This window comes from Petromyzon marinus, chromosome 6 (assembly GCF_048934315.1).
Source record: "Petromyzon marinus isolate PM22_M1 ecotype Great Lakes invasive population chromosome 6, UKy_Petmar_22M1.pri1.0, whole genome shotgun sequence".
Lineage (NCBI taxonomy): Eukaryota > Metazoa > Chordata > Hyperoartia > Petromyzontiformes > Petromyzontidae > Petromyzon > Petromyzon marinus.
This window is the reverse complement of record NC_133672.1, coordinates 11,922,123-11,945,945: the sequence shown is the minus strand read 5'-3', so window position 1 is coordinate 11,945,945 and position 23,823 is coordinate 11,922,123. Positions and strand designations below refer to the sequence as shown.

Genomic DNA, 23,823 nt, shown 5'->3' with positions numbered 1-23,823 from the left:
GTAATATAGTAAACAGTATACACGTGGTCACAACACTATAGTACTGTAGTAAACAGTATACACGTGGTCACAACACTATAGTACTGTAGTAAACAGTATACACGTGGTCACAACACTATAGTACTGTAGTAAACAGTATACACGTGGTCACAACACTATAGTACTGTAGTAAACAGTATACACGTGGTCACAACACTATAGTACTATAGTAAACAGTATACACGTGGTCACAACACTATAGTACTGTAGTAAACTGTATACACGTGGTCACAACACTATAGTACTGTAGTAAACAGTATACACGTGGTCACAACACTATAGTACTATAGTAAACAGTATACACGTGGTCACAACACTATAGTACTGTAGTAAACAGTATACACTTGGTCACAACACTATAGTACTGTAGTAAACAGTATACACGTGGTCACAACACTATAGTACTGTAGTAAACAGTATACACGTGGTCACAACACTATAGTACTGTAGTAAACAGTATACACGTGGTCACAACACTATAGTACTGTAGTAAACAGTATACACGTGGTCACAACACTATAGTACTGTAGTAAACAGTATACACGTGGTCACAACACTATAGTACTGTAGTAAACAGTATACACGTGGTCACAACACTATAGTACTGTAGTAAACAGTATACACGTGGTCACAACACTATAGTACTGTAGTAAACAGTATACACGTGGTCACAACACTATAGTAAACAGTATACACGTGGTCACAACACTATAGTACTGTAGTAAACAGTATACACCTGGTCACAACACTATAGTACTATAGTAAACAGTACACACGTGGTCACAACACTATAGTACTATAGTAAACAGTATACACGTGGTCACAACACTATAGTACTGTAGTAAACAGTATACACGTGGTCACAACACTATAGTACTGTAGTAAACACTATACACGTGGTCACAACACTATAGTACTGTAGTAAACAGTACACACGTGGTCACAACACTATAGTACTATAGTACACAGTATACACGTGTTCACAACACTATAGTACTGTAGTAAACAGTATACACGTGGTCACAACACTATAGTACTGTAGTAAACAGTATACACGTGTTCACAACACTATAGTACTGTAGTAAACAGTATACACGTGGTCACAACACTATAGTACTGTAGTAAACAGTATACACGTGGTCACAACACTATAGTACTGTAGTAAACAGTATACACGTGGTCACAATACTATAGTACTGTAGTAAACAGTATACACGTGGTCACAACACTATAGTACTGTAGTAAACAGTATACACGTGGTCACAACACTATAGTAAACAGTATACACGTGTTCACAACACTATAGTACTGTAGTAAACAGTATACACGTGGTCACAACACTATAGTACTGTAGTAAACAGTATACACGTGGTCACAACACTATAGTACTGTAGTAAACAGTATACACGTGGTCACAATACTATAGTACTGTAGTAAACAGTATACACGTGGTCACAACACTATACTGTAGTAAACAGTATACACGTGGTCACAACACTATAGTACTCTAGTAAACAGTATACACGTGGTCACAACACTATAGTACTGTAGTAAACAGTATACACGTGGTCACAACACTATAGTACTGTAGTAAACAGTATACACGTGGTCACAACACTATAGTACTGTAGTAAACAGTATACACGTGGTCACAATACTATAGTACTGTAGTAAACAGTATACACGTGGTCACAACACTATACTGTAGTAAACAGTATACACTTGGTCACAACACTATAGTACTCTAGTAAACAGTATACACGTGGTCACAACACTATAGTACTGTAGTAAACAGTATACACGTGGTCACAACACTATAGTACTATAGTAAACAGTATACGCTCTCACGGATGTTGACTATACGAGTGAGGCACGCCGACTGAGACCGAGCATGGGAGACGATTACCCACAATCCCGCAGCGAGAGAGAGAGAAGAACCATTGGCTCAGTTGTGATCACGTGACGTTCAGCTGACAAAGCGTTATGCTGTACACGTACTGCTCGTATTGCAAGACATCGCTCGTTTATCAAATTAATATTTATTTAAAAAATTTGCTCGTCTTGCAAAACACTCGCAGACCAAGTTACTCGCAATCCAAGGTTTCGCTGTATGGCCAGATATCCCTCACGGCCCTGAAGGCGTTAGGGGGGGGTGGGTTCGTCCAGCAGGTAATAGCTGGATAAAACACTAATACACAATTTAAATTTTGACTTAAAACTTTCGTGACTGCAGGAATTAATATTCTTTAGTTATTTCGGTAAAGTAACAGTAAATAACAGCTGTGGCCACACTTTTCTACAGTAGCGTACAACCGTCCATTACAAGTAACTTGAAGTTAATAACACATTTGTATTGACTCCCGATGACAAAGTAATAAAAAGAGCCACTTTCATTGAAAGACTTTACACAATAAGGAACCCTACTAAAGACTTTACACAATGAGGGACCCTAGGCATCGTCCTTGTCTTCATGTTTGTATCTTCCTCCGAGCGTCCCCACTCCTCGTGCTCTCCCCCCCCCCCCCCCCCCCCTTATATATTCCTCGGTCTCCTTTCTCGAACCTTCTCGGCCTTAGGAATAGGTTTAACCCTTTTAACTGGCACCAAAAACTGACACCTTTATTCAAGGCATCATGTTTGCAATAACCACAACACAAGCAGTCAAAATGCAAACAAAAAAGACAACTCTGATAATAATAATATTGGCACTGTCCTTGAATTTGATTGGTCCACACCCGAGACGGCTTTTCTTAGAGCCTAGTCTCCACTGGTGTTGGACCAGAAGACGCCAAAAGGCGTACAACTCAAAAACAGCGCACTATCAGAGTATTGAGGGCTCGGGGTGAGCATTAACATTATGAGACCTCCTTTGCCAGAAACAAGATATAGGAATAGGTTTTACCCTTTTAACTGGCACAAAAACTGACACCTTTATTCAAGGCATCATGTTTGCAATAACCACAACACAAGCAGTCAAAATGCAAACAAAAAAGACAACTCTGATAATAATATGCACTGTCCTTGAATTTGATTGGTCCACACCCGAGACAGCTTTTCTTAGAGCCTAGTCTCCACTGGTGTTGGACCAGAAGACGCCAAAAGGCATACAACTCAAAAACAGCGCACTATCAGAGTATTGAGGGCTCGGGGTGAGCATTAACATTATGAGACCTCCTTTGCCAGAAACAAGATATAGGAATAGGTTTTACCCTTTTAACTGGCACAAAAACTGACACCTTTATTCAAGGCATCATGTTTGCAATAACCACAACACAAGCAGTCAAAATGCAAACAAAAAAGACAACTCTGATAATAATATGCACTGTCCTTGAATTTGATTGGTCCACACCCGAGACAGCTTTTCTTAGAGCCTAGTCTCCACTGGTGTTGGACCAGAAGACGCCAAAAGGCATACAACTCAAAAACAGCGCACTATCAGAGTATTGAGGGCTCGGGGTGAGCATGATGCCTTGAATAAAGGTGTCAGTTTTTGTGCCAGTTAAAAGGGTAAAACCTATTCCTATATCTTGTTACTGGCAAAGGACTTCTCGGCCTTGTTTTTTTTTATCTTTAACGAATCCCTGTCCGTTCCTTTTAACGGAACCTTTCTATTTCCCGTTCAATCGTCATTCTCCAATCCCTTTAAAAGTCTGCCCTCCCGACCAATCACCGTGAAGGCCTCTTTCTTCCAATCGGAATCCTTTGTTGATTTTAACAATATCCTTTCGGCTGCATGTGGCTTGTGGTAACTTTTCGGTCATTACACATTTGTACTTTATTGACGCATATGATGTACTGCGTTTTTATTTATTTATATTAACTCGCAAGCCCACCGTATTTTGGATGTGACCATTCCCTCCATCCCTTCAGCCAGCAAAACTTGTTCTAATACGGTAAAAGTATCCGTTGTTTAACGACGTTCGTCTCCCCACCACCGACCATTCCCACCTCCCCAGCCCTGGGTGACCCCCAATCAGGCATCACAAGCCCCAGGGCCCCCTCCACCCCTACCCACATATCCCCCCACCCGTGCGTCCATCCCCGCGAGCGCCCCTCCCCCTTTCTCCACGGCCCCCCACGCACCCCCCCACCCACGCATCCCCACGGTGCCCCCCCCCCCCGCGCCCCCTACTTATGTGCCGGCCACCCTCGCGCCCCTTCCCCGCTGCACCCTGGGTGGCGCATAGCCAGGCAGCCAGCCAGGCATACAGCCAGCAAAACTTTTGCTAATAGAGTATGATGTTTACATATTTAAACAGTGACTTGCAATCTTTAAGGAAATATTTCACGACCACATTTATGTTTTTAGAGATTCTGGAGTGTTTAAGCAGCAGTTGTCAACCCAAACTCGTTTCGGGGGGGGACGGGGGGGGGACGGGGGGGGTGCAGCATGGATACGGTGCAGGAGAATTGTTGAATGTGCGTGGAGGTTAGCACGATGTTGCAGTGACAAAACACACTGATACAAAACATGAAACAAATGCCTTTCTAACACTTGACTAGAGGTGTGGACATGTGATATGCCTGTGTACTATGGCCATAGTAACTTAAGCTGTGTGTTTGGGGCTCGAGAATTAGGTGCGTGGGAAACATTCTTCTTGATTGTGGGTGAGGGGCACACGCCAACAAGGTTGAGAAAAAAAACGGATCTAAAGTTAGCGTACGTTTATGCAATGGGAGCTTTATTATGTATTTCTGCTATGTGTATGCCAGTGCTTACGACCTAAATTAGCAACCGTACATAAACAAAACGTTGTGTAACCTCTGCAGCAATTCCAAAAAGCTACCATGCCTTCTCAACCTCCCTTAAAAGGACATTGTTTTCTGCTCGATCTAATAAGCCCGGATGTAAAGTGGCTCCTTAAGATTCAATGTAAAAAAAACATTCCCATCTATGGGTATGGGAATCAGTAACTCTTAAGTGAGCCACTCTCATCCCTCTATCAGTCGACTGCAGTGCATTTCCAAAGAGGGCATTTTCACATGCATGTACCATACATGCATTTGCATGAGCGTATCGTAATAACTTTTAGAATGCATATTGTGATTTGATAACTATTTTTTTTACCAACACCAGTTATAATTACGTCGTCTTATCAAATCATTACCAGCAGCAACAGTCCATCCTCTACTGGATGAAGCCATCCTCAACGCTGTGTGTTATCTCACAGTCCTATGATTCCACAAGCCATGTTACTCGTGCACATGAGCTGATCTAATTCTTCCACCTCATCTGATCAAAAAACTCAACAACACTGCCTTAACAAAACAAAATATAATAGGCAGTGTTTCAGGCGATGGTTCTTCTTCATCGCACATATAAAGAGAGGCCCAGCGATATAGAGTGGATCATAAGAGTCGGAGACTACACTTAACACCATGGGACCTGATTATAATTAAAATTTTAAATGTTTCTGATGACAAGTTTTTAAATTGGCTATGAATAGTTAACAAATAGTATATTTTGAGGACCAGACACGCCCTTCCATTATCAAACGTATTATGAATAAACTATATTACAATGACATTACAATTATAAAATGTTCCTCAGTGATCGTCTTCTTCGGCTTGATCCTACCTTTAGCTGGCATTCCATCACCAGCCTCAGCCAACAACCGGTATCCTTTCTAGCATTGTGTCCTGCTGAAGTGCGCTTGTTTTAAATATTATTTTGTTCGTACAGCATTCATCTTGAGCTCAGCTTTGCAGTCTTTAAGTTCTTCAATCATTTCCTGTTTGTCATTTCCTTATGGTGACAGAGAAAGACAAAAAAACAACCCTTTATAGCCTTAACAGACTGTTGGGGCAAGTGCTGTTAGCGAGCACCTTTGAAGGCCGGCACGGCACACGACGGGGTGGGTGGCCAGCACCACGTCGACCTAGGGGAGACCCAAGGACCGGTTCAGATAATCTTCACTGGTGTTGGCCGTGAGTGGGAATCGAACTTGGGTAGCCTGGTTCATAGCGCATCGCGTTAACCGCTACACTACCGCTCCCCATTGATATCTCCCTCTGAATAGTAGAATTAGTAATAGATTATTTTTACGAATGCGGTAAAATAATATACGTTTTCCATTTAACTAAATGAATCAAGAACTGTAACTATTGTGATTATATAATTTCGATAAAATCTATGATCGCCAGTATCAGCATTGCTGTTGTTACAGTATATCGGCATCATGTTCTAATACCGGTGAGTAGCATCCAAGAGAATTGGCATGCGCATCGCCCAGCTGGTCTCACGGGACAGCAGAGAGCCTGTGCTGTGTCAGGTCAGGAGATCTATGGAATCATTTAACCAGATCTGCCTGGGCTGTACCACTGAGAAAATGGTACGCGTTATTTAAATACTAACCGCTTCCGGTCGAAGCAATTCTACGGTGAAGTGAAAGACAGGTTGGCATTTTATTATGTATTTATTTTGCTGCTCCTGCCCGTAATTCGTATAACGCTCACACTCGTATGGCTATACAATTACTCGACATTAATTCCTGATTAAGTGACATACCAGCCATGGGAGGGAGGCAGAGGTCTGTATTTTAAATTGCAGTCTGGAAGCCATGGCAACCAATGGAGCGCATGATCTGCCTCGGAATGGAAAAATATATAAAAATATGTTTAGTCATATCTGGGGAATTTATATATGTGGACACGTGACTTTACCGGACCCCAAAAAAAATCACAAATGCCGGTTAGAAGGCTGGGGGGAATTCTGTGTGTGATCACCTATTACGGCTGGCCCAGTAGCAGTACATACAAAGCCACAATTGTTCTCCTAGCACTGGTGTTTTGATTTCAGACTTAATCTATGAATGGAGTACACACATATATATACACCAAAGAACAAACAATATCTTTAGCTCATAATTTTTGAAACCCGTAATTGTCTCGATATGTAGGTTTGTTAATCCACCGCTGGACAAGGGCCTTACGACATCATGCAGGTAGTAGATAGGCCTCAGCAAGGTAAGGTAAAAGGTAAAAACAACGAACCTACCTTTACCTTACCACAATACAATCACTCTACCCTTAACGTTTACCCTTTAGCAAGGTAAGGTAAAAGGTCAAAAGCAACGAGCCTACCTTTACCCTACCTTTTACCCTTACCCCATACAAATTACCCGATTACACGGTAATTACTGGGGTACTACATATGAAAAAGGTTTATAACAGGTAAATGCTAGGTAGAGCGCTTTATTCATCTATATATAAAAGGGAAATTTGTGAATGTGTGTCTGCTCGAAATGTTTAGCATACTTCCCAACATGCAACAAACCTGAAATTTGGCATGTGGACAGCTTCCAGACTGTACACAATGCAAAAAGTATAAAAATAGACTTTTGTTTTGGGGGGTGGGGGGGCGCAATAATGGATATATTTTGCACGGCAAGTGAGCGGTGATGTCACATCTGTGATGTCACCCGCATGCGGCAGCGTCACGCAGTGTGCCTGCTGACGTCACGCCCCCCCCCCTCCGCGTAGGCCGTGTATTAAGACAAGAATCCAAGTGTCGGGTGAAGCCGGGTAGTAAACCTAGTTTAGAATACTCTCGACGATTCCAATTTAAAATGGAGACCACAGACTGCGCCGCGGAGCTTTTAGTGAGCGGTAAACAAGGTATTTAGCGGGTAATACTTCGCGCTACCTTTACCCTACCGGATTCGTCCTCGCTAACTTTACCGTACCCTTTACATTACCCCTTGGCATGTCGACACCTTTACTCTTTAACCTGGTAAAAACGGTGAATTACCTTACCTTGCCAAGGCCTAGTAGTAGATTACTTGACCATATTTCACCACGCTGGCCAGTGCAGTTTGGTGATGGTAGGGGGGAGTGCAGAACCATGAATCTAGCTGCACTACCCTTTACTGGAGACAACACCTATTACGTATTTTTTGTGGTCGCCCACCCTGGCACTATCCAGGCTCAACACTGCTTAGCTTCCGAGCAAGTCTGGATTATGGACCGGGCCAGTGGGGACAGTGCCCCGGCGCCTCGGACTGCCAGGGGGCCTCCAAGCCTAAGGCCACGCGCGGTGCGTGGCCCAAGACTTCCGAAAGAAGTTGAACGCCAGAGCCCTCAGTGCGCACAGCACAAGCTGACCACTAGACCCCTGGGTGCTTATAGCGTGAGCTCACCACTGGGCCCCCCAGACCCCTCAGTGCTTACAATGTGAGGCCCCCCAGACCCCTTGGTGTTTCAAACGTAAGCTGACCACTAGGGCCCCTAGGCCCCACAGCGCCTATACGGTGTGAGGGCCCCCAGGCCCTTTAGCGTTTAAAGAGTGAGCTGCCTACTAGGGCACCTAGGCCCCTGGGGCTTAAAGCGTGAGCTGACCACTGGGGCCCCTGGGCCCCACAGCGCTTACAATGTGAGGCCCCTTGGTGCTGAAAGCATGAGCTGACCACTATGGCCCCCGGGTGCTTACAGTGTGAGTTGACCACTAGGGCCCCCACGCCCCTTGGTGCATACATCGAGCGTAACACCTGGGCTCCTTGGCACATACAGTACAGTGCTTCTGTACAATATGCTGTGCTTCTGTACAATATGCTGTGATATACTCTTATATAAGCGCACAACTTTATCTATGTGATGAACGCTGCACTTTCCGTCGTTTTCATGCAGTGGGCACTGCAAACCTTACGTGCCCCCTGCATGAACGACGGAGGCGCAGGGACAGACGTTCGATTACGTTGGAATCGATCTGCAGACGGCGGTCTTCTCGCACGGCCAGCAGCTCTACGTCGCCTTATCTTGATCCTGCAATCCCAAACATGTGAAAGTCCGCATCGAACCGAACCCCCAGCAAGGCCATATACTTAACGACGAGAGAAAATTCACACGAAATGTCCTTTTCAATTAAGTCTTCCAGATGTAAAATGATATAAGCTTTTCATGAAGAAATAAAATTATCTTAATTCAAAACATAATACAATTCAAAGATGTTTCAATTTAAAACTTCAAAACGGAGCATTGGGTGCTTGTGTAAATGCATCATTTGTGTGCAATTTTTTTGTGACTTTCCTGGATGAAGGCCATAAATGGCTGTGAGGGGCACCAAAGCATCAAGGGCAGTTTGAAGGGCGTCATATTATGGCAAGCCGTTCGTTATTTGACTTACCATAACTAGCTATCCCTTTATTTTAGCTAGCTGCCCATTTTCCCTAGCTAGCTGCCCATATGATTTAGCTTGTTAACAAAAATTAGTTAGCTCGCTGCCATTTTTGCCAGCTAGCTGCTGCCCTTACAACCAAATTAGCTGCACTAAAAAGCCAGCTCGTGAGACCGAGGGCTCGTCGTTTGTTGAGAGCTTAGTTAGCCGTTGATAAATCAATTGTTAAAAATACACCGCGGTTTTGTGAAACATAAAAAAATATGACAAAAGCCATATTTTTTCATACACTAACGCATATATAAGAGACCCAATCCATATTTAAAGATTAAGAAAAAAACCCATTCATTTTTTCCATAGAACGTCTGTTTTTAGATCCATGGAAGTAGATAATGCTAACGTTGACATGTAGTCATGACAATGCAAGCAACATGTCAGAAAATACAATGGGCTACAGGCCCACCTGAAACAAAAAAAACATCTGATAGAGTATGTGCCGTACGCAGCGCATTCACTTAACTTAGTTGGTGTTAACACCTTCGACGGCAGTATCCCAGAGGCTGACGAGTTTTTTAACATAATGCAGTCACTGTATACATTTTGCTCTTCATCCACACAGAGATGGGGGAAAGTCTTTCGGAAGACAGATGTCAGACTGATATTAAAATCGCTGTCCAGTATCCGGTGAAGTGCTCAGGCAAAGTGAACCAAGGCACTGTGGAGAAATTACACCCACATTAGAGAGGCCTTCGGTGGTATGTGCAATGATGATAATGAGAAAAGAGATACTCGAATTGAGGCCGCTGGACTTTGTGCTAAATTGGACACCTTAGAGTTGGTGTTCATGGCACATTTCTGGGACGTCATACTTGACCAGTTCCACGCTACAAGCATGCACCTACAGAAAAGTGACATTGACATCTCTGTAGCAGCACAGCTTTTGTCTTCGTTGAGGGATTTTGTGGCGGGACAGCGAGACCAGGTTGAGGCTTTTGAAAGGGCAGCCTTAAATGTAACAGGTGTCTCAGTCATATTAGCACGATATTCAGCGAAAGAGGAAACGCAAAACATTTGCAGATGAGAGCTCAGAGCCAGGTGTGACACTTAAGGGGAGAGAGAAGTTCAAAATAGAAACATTTTATGTGGTCATTGATAAGCTAGTGGAATGCCTTTAACATCGCCTGGACGCTTACAAGCGTTTGACCAGTCTATTTGGAGTTCTGTTTATGTCAGATCAGGTGTCTAACAGTAATGTCATAGTGGAAAAGGTAAATGCGCTCTCCGCTGCATATCCATCAGACATGGACATGAACTTTGCCAACGAACTCATCCAATTAAAGTCTTTCATGTCTGACTCTGAGGGTGAGACGTGCCAAACTAAATTGCTTGAGACGCTGCAGGCACTTAATCTGCAGTCAGTGTTCCCCAATGTTTTCGTGGCACTTCGGATTTTTATAACTTTGCCAGTGACAGATTTCCAGGGTGAGCGGACATTTTCCCTTTTCGACAGAATAAAAAATGAGCTGCGGAGTAGCATGTGCCAAACACGTCTCAGCGCATTGTCACTAATGTCAATAGAGTCAGACCTTATCAGACAGCTCGATTTGGACGATCTAGCGGATGATTTTGCGTGGAGGAAGGCAAGAAAGACACCAATATAGGAAAGCGGGGGGGCCTCCAAAAGACACGTGACCAGGGGCCTCACGGGACCATCATCCGGCCCTGCTTCCGAGAGCTAACACGATTGTTATATTCTCAGTGATTTTTTTACTAAAGTCTTCTGTTAATAGCGGTATAAAATGTGATGAATACTTCATTTGTGAAACAGCGCAAGAGTTAGGAAAGTTGATCACAATCCATGTGATTGTGATCAACTTCTATGGTATGTGTTGCAATTATATATATTTTTTTACAACTCTCACGATGAATTACGTAATCATCATAACCATCATCGTTTCTACGACTGGATGGAGGTTTCCTGGTGACGTCAGCATCCCTCGTGATCCCACAACGTTATTATTAATAATTTTATATTCGTGTTCTCGTTTTTGAGTCACGTCATAGCAGGGGGTGTGCATTGATTGAAAACTTTCCTCTTCGGGGACGTCGATCTCATGCTTTTCGCAACCAAATTCAGCGTTACAAAAAGTGCTCTCGCTGGCCCCTTCGATCGAATGTCCTTTTTTATCCTTGCTATGTTCAGTCATGGGCTTTAGGTATAACATACTTTGCAGTGGCTGTTTTGTTACCACTTGTAGTACATGTGCATGTACAGGGCTTTTGTTTATACACTGCTGGATGAGGTCTCCAAGTTGTGACTTCCAACAGATGTTTTTTTTGTTCCGAGGGTAATTCAAAGAATGATAGCCAATGCTGGCTCTCATTTTTTAAATATAATTATCCAACAGGCACAGTAGGCACAGTGCCTAGGGCCTAAGAAAACTAAAGGACCTACGAAAAAATATTTTAGACCATGTTTTTTTGTTTGTATATAGCAAGGATAGGCACAGTGTATATACAAAGAGGCAGTCATGTCAATCTTTTTTTTTTCATAAGGTGAGAGAAACTAACACTGGAGATTAACTTTCGAGATTTTTATTGCAAAATTAGCAATAAGACCATCAAATGGTGTTGATCGGAGACAGTTTTTTTGTAGCTTTAGTTTAGAAAAAGAACCCTCCCTTTCACAATTCGTTCCCAAGATAGCAAAATACATCCTTAGAGCAATGTAAACATTCAGAAAGCTGCTAATCAAATAATAAGATATTTGGGCTTTGAGCATATTTGTTACTATTATTTTTATCTGCATATAAATGCAGGAACAACAGGAATTCATTGGTGAATTATTTTCCAAGAGCTGCTGTATATGCAGCAACCAAAGCATTGGCCAGTATAACAATTTATACTGTGGATAGTGATCTATCTACAAATAAACTGAATCGATCATTCAATCTGGCATATGCATTTTGCCGTTTTCCATCTCCAAATCTGCAGTGACTTCTGTCCAGAGTGCAGGATCGCTGGCAGGCCTACTAGTAAAGTCAGCATCTGATGTTAGCTTTGGAGTCTGTGATTATTTCACCAAATGATCTGCTTCCAAATGGGTATAAACCTGTTTCTTCACTTGATCTACCCTCTACTTGCGAATGAGATTCTGCTTCAAGACCAATATGTTCACAAGTTTCACTATTATCATGATCCAATTGCATAATTAATGGTGATGATTCCATTGGCGGATTTGCTCTACCACTCTCCACGTTCTTGTTCATGAACTTCAGAATAGGTCTCTTGATTTGTTTCAATGCTTAATCCTTTTTTTTATTGGTTCTTCCTCTTTTTGTGTCCCGACTTATGCTTTCTTGTATATCCATCTGACGTATTGGAAGGCTGGGGAGAGTGGTATCCCCTAAAAAAACACAACAAAAATAAAAAAAAATATCAAAATAATTGCAACATTTCAGTGTAAGAAATTAAACATCATTCAATTATTTGAAAGAAGAAATATACAAAGCGAGACGCTAATAACATTCTCTGAACAGCTAGACCAAACAGCAACATAAGGCAGAGACTACCAAGAAAGGAAACATGCAATGACAATAGAATTCTATTAAGTATAGACCTAAGGGCTAAGGCACGTAAATGTTTTTTTCTAATTTAGCCTAAAAGAGCAGCCGAGTAGCCCTTGTCCCTGTCACTTCTGAAATGATAATAAATAAGGTAAACTGGCGGAATGCCAACTTATTTTTCAATGCAGTAATTTTCACTAAATTGTGTATTTTATAAAAACACTAGCGGTTAGTACCCGGCGTTGCCCGGGTGAAAAAAGGCAGACACACATGGACTTACACACAGACATGGACACACACGACTCTAAAGTAGTACATGCTGACTCTATAGCAGTATTTATGGACTCTACAGTAGTACATGCTATAGCAGTAGATATCGACTCTACAGTAGTACATGCTGAGTCTATAGCAGTATATGTAGTGACTCTATAGAAGTACATGCTGACTCTATAGCAGTATTTATGGACTATACTGTAGTACATGCTGACTGTATAGCAGTATATGTAGTGACTCTATAGAAGTACATGGTGACTCTACAGTAGTACATGCTGACTCTATAGCAGTATTTATGGACTATACTGTAGTACATGCTGACTCTACAGAAGTATATATCGACTCTACAGTAGTACATGGTGACTCTACAGTAGTACATGCTGACTCTATAGAAGTACATGCTGATTCTATAGCAGTATTTATGGACTATACTGTAGAACATGCTGACTGTATAGCAGTATCTATGGACTCTACAATAGTACATGCTGAGTCTATAGTAGTATTTATGGACTATACTGTAGTACATGCTGACTGTATAGCAGTATATGTAGTGACTCTACAGTAGTACATGCTGACTCTATAGCACTATATATCGACTCTACAGTAGTACATGCTGACTGTATAGCAGTATTTATGGACTATACTGTAGTACATGCTATAGCAGTATTTATGGACTCTACAGTAGTACATGCTGACTGTATAGCAGTATATGTAGTGACTCTATAGTAGTACATGCTGACTGTATAGCAGTATATGTAGTGACTCTATAGTAGTACATGCTGACTGTATAGCAGTATATGTAGTGACTCTATAGTAGTACATGCTGACTGTATAGCAGTATATGTAGTGACTCTATAGTAGTACATGCTGACTCTAGAGCACAAAGTAGTCACGTGACAGAGTGCCGTGGTGTGGCCGTGAGCTCGACCGAACGCGCATCACGTGGTAGGGTCCGCCCCCCCCCCGCAATTGTCGTCAGTTGGTACGGTCGAGCTCGCGCAGGAAGTAAATAATTAAAAAAAGAATGGCACTAAATCGCTAATTAAACTAATTTTAATTTGACGGATGGGAAAACGGAATAGCCTATTCCCACCGCGGGGCTTGGGGCATGCCACCCGGCAATTTTTTTTAGTACAAAAACCCCACCGTCCGAGAGCGCTTGCGGAGACTTTTATTTTTAAGACTAATTACAAAAATAATAATTATTTTTGCCACTTAATTTGTTTGGTTGCTCGTAGCAATTTCTTTGCAGTGGTAACAAGTCGTTGACTTGTTGTGAGGTATATTATAACAGTCAAACAAATCTTTAAGCCATTCGTCCTGTAAGAACATTGAATTTGTTTTTGATTAAAATGAACGGGGCATCCTTTTAACGCTGCATCATCCGATATGATAATCATAGTAAAAAAAAAATTGTTGAAGACATGTTCACTTACAATATTTTAGGCTTACCTTGTTTTTTTCAGTAATTTCAAATTAAATCTGCTTATCCGTGGCACACAGCGTGCCTCCATTCAATTAGGGCACAGACTAAATAATTAACGTATCAGCAGTAACAACATCTGTCCAGCGGGCTGGACGAAGTACACCTGAAATAAGCGGAGTGACAGCGGCGGTAGTAACACGTGGCGGCAGCAGTAACAAATGCAGAAAGTTATCACTGAAGGCTTAGGAAACAGAAGTGCCTAGGGCCGACAAGCACCTTAATCCGGCCCTGTAATTAGCGGTGCACTCTTGCACACTTACGAAAGTTACATTTTACAAGGGTACCTTTAAAGCATAGCATTTGCTACAAATTTTACGTACACTATGTGCGTGAAAATAATAATCGTGAAGCGGATAATAGTTACCGTAAATTTAAATGTATACTGACATTTATACAATACTCTTAAGAATTTCCTTTGACAATTTTGTGCTTGTACTTTTTCTGCTTGTACTCGGGGATGAGGCCACGTGTGGTGGGGTAAAGTGCTCTCACACCTCCCCCAAGATGTCTGGTCAGCGTAGAAGAGTTGGCCAAAATACCCTCTAAGAGGGTTTGTTAGAGCTTCCTCTAATGGAGGCCCTTCTGCCAGCAGTGGCATGAGCAGAACATTTAAAGAAATATTATTCATAATAAAGGTTTTTGGGTTAGATCGCGTTATTTATAAATGTGTCGTAACCCTCCACCACCCAACACGGCCAATCAGCAAAAAAGTGTCACGTTGACAAAAGACAAATAGTTCACTACTTTAGCCCACCTACGTGTTAAACTTAAGAAATATTATTCGTGTTTAGGGTATTTCCATTCCAATCACTCACATCTCCATTCACAACTACAGTTGGAAAATTCTGACCCTTATGATTTAATCAGGCTCATGTAACTCACACGAATTCCGTTCAGTGGTCTACGGCTAAACTTTGCGTTAATCGCTGGTATCGTGAAGCACAGGTTGTTGAGCTCACGCAGTGGAAGGCAGAAATGTAAAACCGAAGTTACTTCTACAATATTTCTTAGAAAAAAAACTATCTGGAAATATCTTGGTAAGAAAAATCCTGCTCATATGACCAATGAAGTACTGCTCATTCCATTCAAAGCCCTGTGCTTGTGGTGAAATTCCACATTCATTTTGACCGGGGGAAGGGGGGGGCGAGTCAATCCATATAATAGGACAACCGTTGCTAACTTCCCTACACCCCCCTCACCGCTCAACTATGCGACTGACAAATGTGCAAACACTGGCCAGTTTTATGCCAAATTCGTCTACGTACCAACATTGAAAGAAGTCAACAGATTACAAGTCAAGGATTGGTGCCGTGGATTAATGTGCTCTTGCCTAACAAGTTGGCATCGGTGGCTAACATGTGTGGGCAGTGTAGTAAAACACATTTATGGACAGTACTGACTAGCGTGAAGTATGGTCAAAAACCCCCCATTAACGACACGGCGTGGGGAGGCATATGTATATTTGTGGACTGAGAATGGCTGGAATGCAAGGCCGTAGCCATGGAGTCAACATTGGGGGGGACCAAATCTTCCAGGGGGTCTGGGGGTCCCCCCCCCCCAGAAAAAAAAATGTAAATTTGAAGACTCATTTCCTGCCATTTCCTGCCTAAAATATTAAAAATTTCACTAACACATAGGATGGACTTTTTATTTTATGTTTTACAATGTCTAATAGTGTATTGTATTATATTGCTCTTTTTCTTTTTCACCTTTTCTTGTTTCATTGTGTGAAATGGCAGAGATTAGGGATTAATAAAGTACAACCATAACCACAATCATATAAACAGAAATCTATTTTATAGCAATATGTTGGGGGGGGGACATTTTGAGCATACTGTATTTGAATATTGGGGGGGGGGGTGTCCCCAATATATAATTACGGCCTTGCTGGAATGTATTATTACGTAACAAGATTCCTGCTTATTGTTTTGGCAGCAACTTTCATTTAAAAATAGGAAAAAAACTCACCAACCCACATCTCACGTAAGACCATGACTCACTTACATACCTATTGTTCATCAACTGAATTCGCAACAATTGTCAAGTCTTTTGTTTAACCAGGTGAGAGCTCAAGAGACCACATACGTCTTAATTTGAAAGTACTGTAATACGATTTGTTCGAGTTCTGGGGCGTTCGATCTCCGAGGTTCTATCGCATTAACATAAGCTGCCCCGCCCATGCTGCTGACGACACTTGGGCCACGCCCATCTCTAAACCTTTATAAACAGCTTGCCTTTAGAGGCTAACCCCCCCCCCCTTTTTCCTCAAGACGGCCGCTTGTGTTGTGATCGAAACGTCGTTTTTGTTTGTTTATTTATATTACTGAAAGAACCAGAATAAGTCTACATTATAGACTGCCAGTACGCTCACTCAGGTTCGGTTTAATAACCATTGCTAGAGTCTACATTATAGACTGCCAATACGCTCACCAGCTTAAAAACCAGGCTACAGTCTACCAAGGCTATAGTTTACATTATAGACTGCCAGTACGCTGACTTTTAAGATTTTTATTTTCTATCTACGTGACTTTACCGAAAGAACCAAAGAATATGACCACGGAGATGTATAATGTATGGCCAAATTATAAACAAAAAATTAGTCAACACACTCATCATATTAAACAGTAAATATTTCTTGTGGAATGAAAAAGGCCCATTGCCGGAAACGTCGCCTGTTATATACTTCTCCTTTTCAGGCCACAGAGTTACTGACAAATGTGTTAAGTCAAAAAAAAAAGTCTTACACTAATGGTTCAATAAATCCTCCGTATAAACCCCCCCCCCACATTCGCGTGCTTGCGGCTAAGGGTCGTACAGTTAGGTACTGTAGAACTAAAATTAATAAATAAGGTAACTAAAAAAATGCATTAAATGTTAAGACGCGTCTGCTGCTGCGAGGATGTGGCTTTGAGGTTGGCTGTGTGGAGCAGGAGGGAGGAGGGAGGAGTGGGTGGAGGCGTGCGGTTTGGGGGGTCTCTGCGTCACTGTGCGCCTGTTGCATTCGCCTGGGGGTGGAAAGAGGCAGCCGTGGAGTGGGGTAGGAGTGGGGAGGTCAGGCTTGGTCGAGCTCATGGTAGGAGTGGGGTAGGAGTGGGGAGGTCAGGCTTGGTCGAGCTCATGGTAGGAGTGGGGTAGGAGTGCGGAGGTCAGGCTTGGTCGAGTTCATGGTAGGAGTGGGGAGGTCAGGCTTGGTCGAGCTCATGGTAGGATTGGGGTAGGGGTGGGGAGGTCAGGCTTGGTCGAGCTCATGGTAGGAGTGGGGTAGGAGTGGGGAGGTCAGGCGTGGTCGAGCTCATGGTAGGAGTGGGGTAGGAGTGGGGAGGTCAGGCTTGGTCGAGCTCATGGTAGGAGTGGGGTAGGAGTGGGGAGGTCAGGCTTGGTCGAGCTCATGGTAGGAGTGGAGTAGGAGTGGGGAGGTCAGGCTTGGTCGAGCTCATGGTAGGAGTGGGGTAGGAGTGGGGAGGTCAGGCTTGGTCGAGCTCATGGTAGGAGTGGGGTAGGGGTGGGGAGGTCAGGCTTGGTCGAGCTCATGGTAGGAGTGGGGTAGGAGTGGGGAGGTCAGGCGTGGTCGAGCTCATGGTAGGAGTGGGGTAGGGGTGGGGAGGTCAGGCTTGGTCGAGCTCATGGTAGGAGTGGGGTAGGAGTGGGGAGGTCAGGCGTGGTCGAGCTCATGGTAGGAGTGGGGTAGGAGTGGGGAGGTCAGGCTTGGTCGAGCTCATGGTAGGAGTGGGGTAGGGGTGGGGAGGTCAGGCTTGGTCGAGCTCATGGAGGAGGATTTGGAGAGCGGATGGAAGAGTTGGAGTGGGGGGATGGAGGAGTAGTTTACTAGTCGACGGACCGGACCGGACACACGAAGTTTTAGTGCGCGGAGTAGGTCTGGGCTTTCAGCGTCAATCTCACCCGGTAAGCGATGCCTACTAGGGGGGTATGTATGTATGCATGCTGAAGGGGGGTTTTCTGGCACCGTACTGAGCGCTGGGGAGAGGTGAGAGCGCTGGGGAGGTGAGTGCTTGGGGGGGGGAGAGTCGTCGTGGGGGGGGAGTCGTGGGGGGGGGGGAGAGTTGTGGGGGGGGGGGAGAGTCGTGGGGGGGGGGAGAGTCGTGGGGGGGGGAGAGTCGTGGGGGGGGGAGAGTCGTGGGGGGGGGGAGAGAGTCCTTGGGGGGGGGAGAGTCGTGGGGGGGGGGAGAGTCGTGGGGGGGAGGGAGAGTCGTGGAGGGGGGAGTCGTGGGGGGGGGGGAGTCGTGGGGAGGGAGAGTCGTGGGGGGGGGGAGAGTCGTGGGGGGGGGGGGGAGAGTCCTTGCGGGGGGGGAGAGTCGTGGGGCGGGGAGAGTCGTGGGGGGGGAGGGAGAGTCGTGGAGGGGGGAGTCGTGGGGGGGGGGGGAGTCGTGGGGAGGGAGAGTCGTGGGGGGGGGAGAGTCGTGGGGGGGGGGAGAGTCCTTGGGGGGGGGGAGAGTCGTCGGGGGGGAGTCGTGGGGGGGGAGTCGTGGGGGGGGGGGAAGAGTCGTGGGGGGGGGGAGATGAGTGCCGGGGAGTCGTAGCGCACGCAGCGCGTGTGGGAGTTCTGCTTAAAGCACAAAGTGGGGCACACACACTCGCACGCACACACGCACACACACACTCGCACACACTCGCACGCACACACACACACGCCCTATCCACAGCAGAACCAGATTGTCGGGAGATTACTCACAGGTACCACACCACGTCGACACGTGGATCCGGTCTTCGGGAATTCCCTGCCACGGCACTAAACGCCGGTAGGCTCGCGGGGATCGGGGTTGGAACGGGACGTCTCCCCGCTGGGCCCCGTGTGTGTGCTGCGTCCGAGCCACTACGGCAGTGCCAACTGTGCCGCGTGTCTCTCGTCTCCCCCCCCCACCACCACCCCACCACAAAGAACTCCGCTCGCGTCTGGTAGCCGCCGCCTCCTCCTCGCTCGCCCCTGCCCGCCCAGCGGGGCTCCGAGAGATAAACAGAGCTGGGCGCAGCTTCTTCCACCTCGCCGAAGAGCGGTCCCGGCTCTCCCCCCACCGACCCCGCGTGTTTTGCCCAACCCGAAGGAAGCAGGCGCGGCGTCTGGGAGACCTCGGATCTCGCCTCCCATCGCCGCCACCGCCAACCACCGACCGCTCGGTAAGGGACGCGCTCACAGAGTGAAGGTGCGCGCGTGTGATGGTGGTGGTGATGATGATGATGAATGGGGGTGGTGGTGATTAATGATGATGATGGTGGTGGTGGTGATGAATGGGGGTGGTGGTGATGAATGATGATGATGATGGTGGTGGTGATGATGGTGATGAATGGGGGTGGTGGTGATTAATGATGATGATGATGATAGTGGTGATGATGAATGGGGGTGGTGGTGATTAATGATGATGGTGGTGGTGGTGGTTAATGATGATGGTGGTGGTGGTGATGAATGGTGGTGGTGGTGATGCCCGCACGGGGTTTATTAGCATGGTTCGTGATGGCAGTGACGATCGCGGGGTGAATGATACTAAACAGGTTGGTGATGGTGGGGGGTTAGCGATGATGATAGTGGGGTTAGTTATGGTGGTGATAATAGCGGGGTTATGATTAGTGATGGTCGTGTTGATAACATCAATGGCACGTGAAACCCTAAGCGGTTGTTCCAAGATCGACTCAGCCTTAAATGAGTACGATGTGTAACCAGTGCAATTTCTAACATTTTCAATAGGGGGGGTTAAAATACATCGGTGTTCAACAACAGGCATGGTGAAGTATGGGCAAACAACGCAAATGACCGTCAAATTTTATTTATTTAATTATATGCAATAATGAATACAAATATATTGACACATTGAAATAAAAAAAAACAATTTAACACACAACAGGTGACATAGCATTCTCGTGCTATATTCACTTTTCAAAAGGCCTCATCATAACGCTTGCGTGTAACTGCATGGTGAACTTCTTTCGCACCGTACATGTCCAACCGTTCTAATCAGAGGTGATTGTTACCTTGAGAAGCCTTACCGAGTCTCAAGACACTTCCCCCCCCACCACCACCCCATTTTTCAGGGCGTACTGCTACTTTGAGATGTTTGACCAAATTCCAAACATGCTTTGCCGGTGGCTCTTTTGTGTGAGCTCCGAAACCAGCTGGAGGTGGTGGGGCACACGCAAATCTTCCCCGGCTTTGTGATTCAAGAATCCACTGTTGTACGATATTTCCCATTTCCTTGTCACCTGCCCCCCCCCCCCTCTCAAGCGGCTCCATCACCTGGCGTGTATACTATTCCCACGCGATCACATATTTAAGCACTAGCCAGGGGTCAACACTCGCAATTGTTCAATTGCTCCGATAGCGAGGGAACTATTTGCGTTTGATGATAACTTTTGTGTGCTCTTGGTTATTGGTTTTACCGTGAAATATATTTCAAGGTAATGACCCGAAAGGTACCGCTGTCCTGTGGACTACAGCAAAAAAAAACGAATTGTAGCAATGTCAATTTATCCGACTCCTCCGCCACGCTAAAACCTCACCCGTGTGTCGGCAAAAAGACATCGCGTTTTCTTTTTTCGTAGAGACAGAAGCGGCTGTGTCCGCTATGCGCGGTTCTGGCCAGTATCAAAGTGTGTCGGGGTCGGCCTCACAATAGTTGCTTGCTCTTCACAGCACTTGTTTTGAACACAACTCGGAGAAGGTGTTGTTGGGTCTTTGTTTCCTGTTGTTGGTGGTGGTGGTGGAGATGAGTGGCCGAGCACCTGGACCATCTTCTTGTCTGTGGTGTTGGGCATGCTATGTCGGCTGCTAAAGGTGCGTTTAGAATATTTGGCTGCTATACATTTCCACACGATAAGCCATTCGGTTGGAGCAATCTTTGGTGGCCAGGTTCGCTTCTGAAAAAAATAACTAATAGCTTAGTGGACTTTACCTGGTAATACTCTTTGGTTCTTTTGGTAAAGTCACGTAGAAATAAATGAAATAATAACGAACCAAAGACATTAATCCCTGCAGTCACGAAAGCTTCGAATCTAGTTTTTTTACCTGGTTTAGTTTAAGGTTATGTTAAGCTATTTGCATGCCTTTCCTATATTTTGCACTACGTTTTCTTGTACTGTTGTAACTTTCCGACGTCCCTACTGGGCACCTGAAAAAAAAAGAGCTTCACAGCTCATCGGATTTCTCCAGGATAAAATAAAGATTCTCATTGTGATTCTGCGGCTAGTGTAGCACCTGGATCCAGTCTTCCCACGATACGCTGGTGCATTGAGCCGGTGGTTATCGCTGCGCGTGCAAATGTGGCTGGCATGAGACGCTCGGGATGGGAGATTCGCCCAAGACACTAATCCTGCTGCTGTAAGCTTCTGCTGCGAGGTGGTTGGTTGGCGAGGAGATGGGTGTCAGCATCACAGACGTGGATCATTGAATCCATCTGTGTGCATCTTTGAATGTTAGTCGTGTAGGCAATATGTGCACGCGAGGGTGCTTGTGGCATGATACCTTGTGTGGTGTTATGTTTAAGTACCATGCTTGGTTGCTGTTCAACGAAACTGCAAGTGCTGAATTTGTACAACTCCGTTTCAATAATGAAAACTTACATTTCAAACGGATTATTCTGGGGTGAGACTGAGGGTGTGCGTTTTATGTCGAACCAGAATATTAAAAAAACGCTTCTATAGTTGAAAACCAGACGTACATAGATAACAGTATAGGCACATTATTTGGTGATTCTACGTTGGCAGTGTTGCATAAGCATACATATCTCCTGCGCCTTCTCTGGTTTCTCTATGGTTGTGAAGGACCATTGCCTGGAATGTTGCCCAATAGATCATTTTTTTTCTCTTCAAGGTGTTGTTATTGACCAATTCATTGTGTTATACATATATACAGTACTATATATATACAAATAAAACGTGGCAACAAATATCATGCCATAGGGTGTTAGTGTATTTGATACCTTCGTAAGCAACCTGGCTTTGTGAGTACGTATTGCAGTTATGAGTTCACGTTTGTTGTTTAACCAGGTGAGAACTCCAGAGACCAGGATATGTCTCATTTGCCAGTGACCTAGGGCATTAGTCTGCCAGTAGGGGGTAATGATTGCTATCTAATCCCAATTGAGTACTGTGATTTGCGGTGTAATTTTCTAATTTAGTAAAGGTGGACCTTAGTGAGTAGGGGCATGGGCGTGCGAGTCAATATGCAGTGCAGGAAATGTGCAAGTCAATAAAGACAACTCATTGCTGCCTGCCTTATAATAGAAAATATAAAGTGCCCCGACGTTTTTGCCATTGACCCTTCAGACACCACTTCGAACATAGACCCTAATATGTATACGACAGCACAGGGTATGTGTCGTGACTGACTCAGAGACACTAAGAGTAGGAGGCCTTAACAGTTCACACTTGGGAACTACGGCTCCCAGTCAGGACAGCTGGCAGGCTGCCTGACTGGCGACGCCGAGATGGCGAAGACGGAGACGGCGACGAAGACTCCAGCAGCAGCACGACGGGGATCCCACTCCAAACGACAGCCCCGAGGCCCCCTTCCGGGGGGCCCCTCTTATACTGTCAGCGTGGCCTGGCTCCGCCCCGGCCACGCCCCCCTTCTGGAACCTACCAGCGGGTTCTCGATGTGCCCCTTCCGTAACCTTTCCCCCTAGATCCCTCTCTGGTCTATCACGTAGCCTGCTGTCGGTCAGGGCTGCTGTAGCTGTAGATCCCCTTCCCTGCCAGCAGCAAGCGCTATGCTGCTAAGTGACCGATTCTATGTGACTACATGTGTTACGACTTTTAAGCCATAGGTTCACTATTGTTGAGGGCAGCACAACACAATACCCTATTAAAATCATAGGCCCCCATGTGTTGTAGCTGCCGTGTACCTACGGTGTGTATGTAGGTGTGTGTTGTACATACCGTAGACACTCACGCAGTGTTGTACATACCGTACAGCACTCAGTGTGTGGTTGCGCAGCGGTATAAACCCAGCGACCTGCTTTTAATTCCAGCTCGTGACCAGTGACGATTATCTGAACTTCTCCTGACCCCCCCTGCCCCACCTAGGTTGACTCGGCCTCAAATGAATACCTGGTGCGTTGTGTTAACATCGCCACTAGGGAGACAAATTTCGGCCTGGCGTGGTTCAGGCCATCCACCGTGTGCCGTCCGTAGCCAACCGCGCTCACTGGCAAGCACCTCCCTGCTAAGACGATATACTGGGCGATCTTCGTCTTTTTTGTGATGGTCACTTTCACACACACACACGCTGAGATTGTCAGACTCGATTCTGCGCCTCCCCCTACGTCAACTCGGTCTTCGTGATTTACATCGTTTGGTGTACAGTATAAACATCAGCGCTGACAAGACAACGGCGGTCGGGT

At 45.1% G+C, this 23,823-nt stretch overlaps 1 protein-coding gene and 1 long non-coding RNA gene across 4 annotated transcripts in view; one reads left to right on the top strand and one right to left on the bottom strand.

Annotated features, from left to right (window-relative positions):
- LOC116939495 (N-acetyllactosaminide beta-1,3-N-acetylglucosaminyltransferase 2) overlaps positions 1-23,823 on the top strand; it is a 77,393-nt gene that overhangs the window by 19,746 nt on the left and 33,824 nt on the right. The window contains exons 1-2 of one of the 3 annotated variants that reach the window (XM_032947935.2): positions 19,092-19,168; positions 19,374-19,609. The exons of 1 other annotated variant lie outside the window; for it this stretch is intronic. The gene's annotated coding sequence lies outside the window, so the exon portion shown is untranslated. Of the gene's footprint in view, positions 1-19,091; positions 19,169-19,373; positions 19,610-23,823 lie in introns of those variants that run through there. One more of the 3 variants, XM_032947933.2, reaches the window with a different exon arrangement.
- Positions 11,731-19,378, bottom strand: LOC116939497 (uncharacterized). Its single transcript, XR_004402413.2, has 2 exons — positions 19,167-19,378; positions 11,731-12,557 (listed from the first exon to the last, which is right to left on the bottom strand). It is a non-coding gene; the product is annotated as an uncharacterized LOC116939497 (long non-coding RNA).